Genomic DNA, 9,434 nt, shown 5'->3' with positions numbered 1-9,434 from the left:
TTTCATCTACAATCCCCAAGGGCAGACACACTCTACTGTCCACAATCCATCTTGTGTTCGGAAAACATATTCCTACAATCAGGATGCCCCTCCCCTGCTCCCATGAAACAAGCAGCCTGAGTGCTCAGGTGGTGGCCTCCCCACCCTGGGCCCCCTGCCATCCTATGAAGATGTCCCCATCCAGAGCTGGGAGTTCCCTGGTGGTGCAGCGTGTTAAGGACTGCTTGGCTCCGGTCGTTGCTGGGGCATGGGTTTGATCCCTGGCCCCAGGAACATCTGCATGCCACAGGCGCAGCCAAAAACAACACCAAACACCCTCCAGTCCCCTCCCTCCCCCCACCCCAGGGCTGAATCCTCCGAGAGATTATCTCTCATTACCCAGTCAACTCTGTCAGAAGGTGGTGAAGGGAATTCTGGCTCCCTGGTGAGTCTTCTGAGAAGTCCTAGATCCAGAAGCTGCTCATCTCAGTCAGCGCATCCCTTTTCCTGCTCAAGACAGCCCAGCCGCACCGAAGCAGGGAGTACATGGCGCACAGTGTTTGCTTCCTGAGGCTGCTCCTTTGGGACCTGCATTGTAGCAGTGGCAATGCTTCCCTGATTGCGGAGTTGACAAAAAAGCTCAGAGTCAAGGGAGGTACCACCGCTGAATGCTACTGAGGAGACGCAGATGCTTCAGGGCAGTGACTCTCAAACTGCAGTCCTTCGACCACTGGCATCTGATATTCCTGGAGTGTTTGTTTAAGGTGTGGATGCTGGGGAGTTCCGTTGTGGCTCATCGGTAATGAACACAACTAGTATCCATGAGGATGTGGGTTCAATCCCTGGCCTTGCTCAGTGGGTCAAGGATCCCGCATTGCTATGACCTGTGGTGTAGGTCGCAGATGCAGCTTGGATCTGGGATGGCTGTGGCCGTGGCGTAGGCTGGCAGATGCAGCTCTCATTCGACACCTAGCCTGGGAACTCCCATATGCGGCCCTAAAAAACGTATAAATAAAAATATAAAATAAAATAAAATGTGGATGCTGTGGCGCAATGGGATCTGTGGCCTCTCTGCACCACTGGGATGTAGGTTCAAGCCCTGGTCCTGCACAGTGGTTTAAAGGATCTGGTGGTGCTTCAGTTGCTGCATAGGTTGCAACCGTGGCTCTGTTCTGATCCCTAGCCGGGGAGCTCCATATGCCAAAAGGCAGCCAAAAAAGAAAAAAAAAAAAAAAATCACGCAGTTGCCTGGGGTCCCCCCAGACCTACTGAATCCTGGCATGGGCTGTCTTCGGGTGGTTCTCATGCTTGTTTGTTTGTGTGTTTGTTTTTCTTTTTAGGGCCTCCCCTGTGGCACATGGAAGTTCCCAGGCTAGGGGTCGAATCAGAGCCACAGCTGTGACCTTCAACCTTTGCCACAGCTTGAGGCAATGCCAGATCCTTAACCCAGTGAGTGAGGCCAGAGATTGAACCCGCATCCTCATGGATACTAGCAGAGTTTTAAACCCATGGAGCCACAATGGGAACTCTTGCAGAACACTTTTTTGTCTGTTCGTTCATTTTGTTTTTTATGGTTGCCCCAGAAGCATATGGAAGTTCCCAGGCCAGGGACTGAATCCGAGCCACAGCTGGCAACACTGGATCCTTCAACCCGCTGCATCAGGCTGGGGATTGAACCTTTGCCTCCACAGCAACACGAGCCACTGCAGTCAGCCAAAAAAAGAAAAGACAAATATCCATGACACGACTGCAAAGCTGACAGAATTAAATGAGATAACCTGAGGAAAGCACATGGCACACAGTAGGCCTTCAATCCATGGCAGTCACTCCTGTGACTATTATAATCCAGCCTCCATGTCCATGTCTAGACTGGGAGCACAGGAATGCACACACTTCATACACAGGAGAGCACCTGAGGAACGCTGTGGAGCCCACCTGACTCACACAGAGCTATTACAGATATCCTCTGTGGGGACCACTTGCCTCAGAATCTCCTGGGCTGCTTGTTAAAATGCAGGCTCTGGAGATCCCATTGTGGCTCAGAGGGTTAAGAACCAGACATGGTATCTGTCATAGATCTCAGATGTGGCTCAGATCTAACGTTGCTGCGGCTGTGGTGCAGGCCGGCAGCTGAGTTCTGATTCCACCCCTAATCCGGGAAATTTCCTATGCCACATGAGCAGCCTTAACAGGAAAAACAAATTATTTTTATTTATTTATTTTTTGTCTTTTTAGGGCTGCATCTGTGGCATATGGAGGTTCCCAGGCTAGGGGTCGAATTGGAGCTATAGCCTCTGACCTACACCACAGCCACAGCAATGCTGGACCCTTAACCCACTGAGCAAGGCCAGGGGGACTGAACCTGTGTCCTCATGGATAACTAGTCAGATTCATTTCTGCTGAGCCACAACGGGAACTCCATTTTTTGTTGTTGTTGTTGTTTGCTTTTTAGGTGGCACCTGAGGCATATGGAAGTTCCCAGGCCAGGGGTCTAATCGGAGCTACAGCTGCCGGCCTACACCACAGTCACAGCAACATCAGATCTGAGCTGTGTCTGCAACCTACACCACAGCTCACGGCAACGTCAGATCCTTAACCCAGTGAGCGAAGCCAGGGATAGAACCTGCAACCTTATGGTTCCTAGTCGGATTGGTTTCCACGATTGTACCACAATGGGAACTCCTCCCCAATTTTTTTTTTTAATCAAAAAAATGAAGGGTCTTGGGTCTTCTCCAGACTTACCAAATCAGAACCTCTGGGGTGGATCCCAAGCAGGTGTATGTGTCTGTCCAGGTTCCTAAGGGATTCAGCCACACGCCCATCCTTGAGAATCTTGCTGTGGAGTGAGATGAAAGACGGTGGGTCAGGAAGATTTATCTCGGATCTCAAAGGGCAAGTCAAATCTGGATGTGCAGTATCAGGCCAGCACTCCCCAGGTAGCGAGAATGGCAGGAGATGCTGCGGGATGCAGTGGTCAGTGGCCATCAATGATGACTATCTTGGTGACCCCAGGAAGTGAGTGGAGCAGAGGTGGGATATCAGATGCGTGGGTCTAGACTTGCTCTGGTGGAAAACGAGGAGCTACTGAGTGTTGCCCAACTGGGCTGTGACATAATGAAAGAGGGAAGGAAGATGTCACAAGGGCAGTGACCTCTCCTTTCTCTTTATCCTTCTTCTGCATTTCCCTGAGCTGCTCCCTCCCATCACATTTCCCTCGGGGTTTCCCAATTGCGAAGTAACAACCAAGCCTTTCAGGGAAGATAGAAAACACCCAAGTGGGGTAACTCTTCCAGGAAATGGAAGAGACACTGGAGCCAGTGGTCCAGGGATGGAGCAGAGGGGAGGAGCTCTGGGGGTAGCCATGGCTACCGCTGCTGCTGATCTGGGCCTCAGGGAAGGAGAGGCAGGGAGAGGGATGCAGACGGCCAGGGGGAGGCAGCTACCAGAGGGGCTTTCTTGCATCTCTTAAGGAGGGACTAGGATAGGATCAGGGTACGTGTTAGAGACAGGAAAGGAGAGAGAAGGTCAAGAATGCAGCCAGTGCTGGTTGACTTGGTCCCAGCAGGGACTGGATGATGACCTAGAAGCTGGAGGTTCTTCTAGCGCATCTTGGGGTTAAGAAAGTTATGTCAAGTCAACCAAACCATCTCTCATCACTGTGCTGATGTCCTGGGAGATATAAAGAACTGCAAGGCAGTGTCCCCTGAAAGAAATCAGGCGCTGAGGTAGAGAAGCATTTACAGAGGAAAAGGCAAATAGCAATGAAAGGGCCAAGCAGCAATATGAAGGAAAAATTACAGTGGGAGTTCCCATCGTGGCTCAGTGGAAACAAATCTGTCTAGTATCCAGGAGGATGTGGGTACGATCCCAGGCCTCACTCAATGGGTTAAGGATCTAGCATTGCTGTGAGCTGCGGTGTAGGTCACAGACGTGGCTCAGGTCTGATGTTGCTGTGGCTCTGGCGTAGGCCAGTGGCAACAGCTCTGATTAGACCCCTAGCCTGGGAACCTCCATACACCGCAGGTATGGCCCTCAAAAGACAAAAGACAAAAAAAAAAAAAAGAGTACCTACTTAGAAGTATTCATTTGTTTTTTTTGGCCACACCCACGGCGTGCAAAAGTTCCTTGGGTCAGGGATCGAACCCAAGCCACAGCTGTGATAATGCCAGATCCTTAACCTCTAGGCCACAGCCACCAGGGAACTCCAGAAGTATTCATTTGTTAACAGTGCCTATTTCAGAGTGTTTTCCTAAGAAACCACTGATTGCGTAAATTCTCGGCTCAGGATTTAGGGAAGAGTAGGTGCTTAGTAGGAGTTATGGTGGATGATGGTGATGGTGGTGACGGTGACGGTGATGACGGTGATGGTGGATGACGGTGATGACGGTGATGGTGATGATGGTGACAGTGATGACGGTAATGGTGATGATGGTGATGGTGGATGACGGTGATGGTGGATGATGGTGATGATGGTGATGACGGTGATGGTGATGATGGTGACGGTGGATGACGGTGATGATGGTGACGGTGATGACGGTGATGGTGATGATGGTGACGGTGATGACGGTGATGGTGGATGATGGTGATGACGGTGATGACAGTGATGACGGTGATGGTGATGATGGTGACGGTGATGACGGTAATGGTGATGATGGTGATGGTGGATGACGGTGATGGTGGATGATGGTGATGACGGTGATGACGGTGATGGTGATGATGGTGACGGTGATGACGGTAATGGTGATGATGGTGATGGTGGATGACGGTGATGGTGGATGATGGTGATGACGGTGATGATGGTGATGGTGATGATGGTGACGGTGATAATGTAAACAGGTGTGGGGTGATCAATGGTATTGAGGGTTCAGAGGAGAAGGAGATTAGTGCCAGCTGGACCTGTCCAGGCAGACTCCCCTCTGGAGCAAAATGGGAGAATATGGGTGGAGAGGGGTCGGAAGAGCATTCAACCTGGGGATCCCAGGAGCTACTATAAGGTACTGGGTACCTGAAAGCAAGGGACATGTCTGGGGAACAATAACAAGAATAGAATATTGGTGGTACCATGGAAAACAGAATAGAGGCTCCTCAGAAAAGTAAGGATAGAGTTACCATATGATCCAGCAGTCCCACTCCTGGGCATCTGTTGGGGACAAAACTATAATTCAAAAAGATACAGGTACCCCTATGTTCACAGCAGCATTTTTCACAATCACCAAGACATGGAAGCAAATGAAACATCCAGAGAAAGATGAATGGATTAAGAAGATGTGGTACATGTATATGATGGAATACTACTGAGCCATAAGAAAGAATGAGATAATGGCATTTGTGGCAACATGGATGCAACTAGAGATTCTCACACTAAGTGAAGTAAATCAGAAAGAGAAAGACAAATACCATATGATATCACTTATATGTGGACTCCAAAATACGGCACAAATGGACCTATCTACAGAAACAGACTCACAGATACAGAGAACAGACGTGTGGTTGCCAAAGGGAGGGTTTAGGGTTGGATGGAGTGGGAGACTGGGGCTGGCAGATGTGAGCTATTATACACGGAGGGGACAAACCACAAGGTCCTACTCTAAAGCATAGGGAAGGAGTTCCCGTCGTGGCACAGTGGTTAACGAATCCGACTAGGAACCATGAGGTTGCGGGTTCGGTTCCTGCCCTTGCTCGGTGGGTTAACGATCCAGCGTTACCGTGAGCTGTGGTGTAGGTTGCAGACGCGGCTCTGATCCCGCATTGCTGTGGCTCTGGCGTAGGCCAGTGGCTACAGCTCCGATTCGATCCCTAGCCTGGGAACCTCCATATGCCGCGGGAGTGGCCCAAAGAAATAGCAAAAAGACAAAAAAAGAAAAAAAAAAGAAAAAAAGCACAGGGAACTGTGCTCACTGCCCTACGATAAACCATGACGGAAAAAAGAGTGTATATATGTATAACTGAACCATTTTGCTATATAGCCAATATTAACACAACATTGTAAATCAACTACACTTCAATAAGAAAAAAGTAGCCTTTGAAGAATTTCTGGGAAAAAAAAAAACATTATCAGCTCTCTCTCTCTTTTTAACCATTTTGTCATGAAATTTTTTCCATCTACAAAATATAGAAAGAATAGCCACCATAAGCTCATCGCATAGATTCATTCAGCCATGATTGATATTTTTGCCTTATTTACTCCATGTGTGTATATTGCTGATACACACACACAGATGCATGCATGCACTCACGTGCAAGGGCATGCCTGTATGTGTGTGTGTGTGCTCGTGCACATTTATAGTTAAAAAACAAAATTCAACTGAATACATTTAAAGATCTAATTGGTTTTACTGAATGATTCATGAATTGGGCAGCATCTCAGTCGATGAGAAAGGTGCTCCAGGGAGCTGTACAAAATGGAAGACTTGTACTAAAGGCAGAACAGGGCAGAAAAAAGGAAGTTTCTAGCAGAGCGGATTGTTTCCGGCAAAGTCACCTTCTCTTGGGGGAAATCAGGGGGGTTATCAGGCAGATGACCAAACTCATGCTGACCAAGTAATTCTAGACTGACTGGTTAAAGGTCACATTCCTAGGAGAGGCTGGAACTACAGTTAGGTTGGCTATTACATCTTGGTTCTCTGCTGTGGTTAGCGCGTGTGACTCCATTTTGGGTCTGTTGTTTCTTTTGTATCTGTCTCCCCACTTGTATATCTATCTGTCCATCTATCTATCCAGCTGACCCTTGAGCAACATGGGTTTGAATTGTGCGAATCCACTTATATGTGGGTTTTTTCCAATCAATATGGTGCCTGTACTTTCATTTTACAGATCTTTAAATTAAGTACGTTTAAGGAAAAGTTTGTATTTGATTAGAGATCACAACCTGTGGACTCAGAAGAACTAGCGTTTGAGTCCTAATTCCATCCAAACAGTTTGGCTTCCTGCCCTTGGGGCATCATTTATCATTGCCTTCGTTTCTGGAGCAGAGAAAGTAGTACTTGGGTTTTTGACTGCATGGGGCATTGGCACTGCTAGCCTCCATATTGTTCAAGGATCAATGGTATATAACTTCGGAACCATTTCAAAATAATTTACTAGGTTAGTCCTAAATGCTTGATGGAGTAACTAATACTCTCGCGCTGCAGCTTCTCGTGCCTCCAGGACTGGAGGAGTGGAAGGGAGAGAGGAAGGGAGAAGGAATATCTTACTTGGTGGCGCTGCTCTGATGGTCAGTTGGTTTAAAGGTGAGAGGACCTTCCAGAACCACTCCATGTGGGCCACATTCCACACCAGCAAAGGCTGCCTTTCCTCCCATTCAACTCAGTTCCAAATTTAAGTTTCATACAAATGCAGTTGATTTGTAAATTATCTCTGGAGCCCTAACTGCCAGGAAGCCTGAGAAATGATTTTGCAGACTTTCCACCATAAAGAGGCCCACGAGAAGGAGGTTGAGTAAGTCTAAGCATCTACATTGTTTGGGCAGATGCTATGAACAATCTGAGCCAAAACTGAGATGAAAACAGTTCAAAATTTAAAGTTTTGGTTTTTTGGTTTTTTCCTGTCAATGAAAGACAAATTGAGTGGAAAACAAACACCCATTCTTTGTTGTGTTATGGCAAATATAGTCCTTTCTCTATTACAGTTATGGCATAATCACCAATTCCTGCTGCCAAAAACAATATATTGGATATGATTATGGGCTATATATCACCCTGAAACCATAAAAGGTTACAGACCTAAACTCCAAAATTTATGGCACTTTTCTTAGAAACTCCAGTGTGTTTTTAAAAAATGACTCCTCTTTCCCATCAATCTGCCTTAATCTACTCCTGGAATACAGACATGACCACTCACTGTGCAGTGACATTTGGAAAATTCAGCTTCCAAGGCAGGCACATAAAGGAAAATAGTTCATTTTAGCATCCTGTAAATTGAGGGTTTTCAGAGCTTTGTAAAATCAGAAATGATTATTTTAGGATCCAAGAGCAGATCTTTGGGGATAAGGGCTGATCTTTCTACAAATTCTGGACTACTGTATCGTGATCCTTCCACAATCTAATCCAGCACCACCCCGCCTTTTTTAGGCATATGGAAGTTCCCAGGTTAGGTTAGTCGTCCAATTGGAGCTGTAGCTGCCAGCCTATGCCACAGCCATGGTAATGCTGAATCCTTAACCCACTGAAAGAGGCCAGGGATTGAACCCACATCCTCATGGATACTAATCAGATACATTACCACTGAGCCACAACAGGAACTCCCTGACCTTGCCTAATGATGCTCTCACAGCTCTGCCATGAGACTTCTTCCTGGTGGACTTCTCCCTGACCATCGTGAGCAGTCAACTCAGTTTTCTCTTATCAACAGCTATTGATGACATTCGGGAAACGAGCCATCGCAATGTAATTAAATCCATCCATTTCCCCCTTAAGACTGACATTTCGGGATCTTACTTAAGATGCTCTTCCCAATCTGAAGCACAGTAATATTCTGAATATTGTCTTTTAGACCATGTACAAAGATATCCTCACATATTATATTCTATTAGCTTTAGAGTTTTGACACAAATGGGACACAACAAAGAAATCTGCGCCTTAGGAGTGGGGCTGGGGGCTGGTTAAAGCAGTGCTAGTATTCTAGTCATTAACCCCATGTGCCTACTTACATTTAAGTTAATTAAAATTAAATGAAAAATAAGAATTCAGTTCCTCAGTCGCACTTGCCACACGTCAGAACAAGCACAGGCGGCGCGGGGCTACCATGTTGGATGGTAAGTTACAAACATCTTCTATCACTGTGGAAATCCTGTCGGTGGGAACTGCTTTCTATATTTCTGTTTCAATATAACTGGCTGGCTAAGCTTTCAGTTCCTTATTATAAATTTAGCTCCTTATTAATACAGATTAAAACTTTTTATAGCACACTGTACTTTCACATCTGGGTAGTCTGATTTTATAGTTTCCATTAAACTAAAGCATATTTTCCTTTTTTTTTTTTTTTTTTTTGCTTTTTAAAAGGGCCTCACCCACAGCATATGGAAGTTCCCAGGCTAGGGGTCCAATTGGAGCTGTAGCTGCCAGCCTACATCACAGCTACAGCAATGCCGGATCCAAGCCGTGCCTGCAACCTACACTGCAGATTATGGCAATGTTGGGTCCTTAACCCACTGATTGGGGCCAGGGATTGGATCTGCATTCTCAGAGATACAGGTCGGATTTGTTTCTGCTGCACCGCAGTGGGGACTCCCTTATTCAGCTATTTAAAGGAATGAAAGTACTGAAAGAATTTGTTGCAGCCAGTACTGACAAACCACAGACAAACCTTGAAAACAAGGCGCTGAAGACCGTCACAAGTTCCCACTGTGGGGCAGCAGGATTGGTGGTTTCTCTTGAGCACTGGGAAGCCAGTTTGATCCTCAGCCGATAGAAAGTAGATTGTCTGGGGATGCAGTGGGGGAGAGACACAGGGATAGG

The 9,434-nt window shown here is 46.8% G+C and overlaps 1 long non-coding RNA gene across 5 annotated transcripts in view; it reads right to left on the bottom strand.

Moving 5' to 3' along the window:
• LOC110261526 (uncharacterized) overlaps positions 1–9,434 on the bottom strand; it is a 61,405-nt gene that overhangs the window by 32,579 nt on the left and 19,392 nt on the right. For 3 of the 5 annotated variants that reach the window (XR_014810117.1, XR_014810121.1, XR_014810118.1), the window contains 2 exons: positions 2,722–2,815; positions 379–594 (listed from right to left, as the gene is read on the bottom strand). This is a non-coding gene — a long non-coding RNA (uncharacterized LOC110261526). Of the gene's footprint in view, positions 1–378; positions 1,683–2,721; positions 2,816–9,434 lie in introns of those variants that run through there. The other 2 variants (XR_014810120.1, XR_014810119.1) reach the window with 2 other exon arrangements.

Source organism: Sus scrofa, chromosome 7 (genome assembly GCF_054392235.1).
Source record: "Sus scrofa isolate SSC_HxYL_T2T_F1_AM1 chromosome 7, Sscrofa_HxYL_maternal_Yorkshire_Landrace_v2.0, whole genome shotgun sequence".
Taxonomy (NCBI): Eukaryota; Metazoa; Chordata; class Mammalia; order Artiodactyla; family Suidae; genus Sus; species Sus scrofa.
Note: the sequence above shows the minus strand (reverse complement) of the source record. Positions and strands in the feature narration are given on the sequence as shown.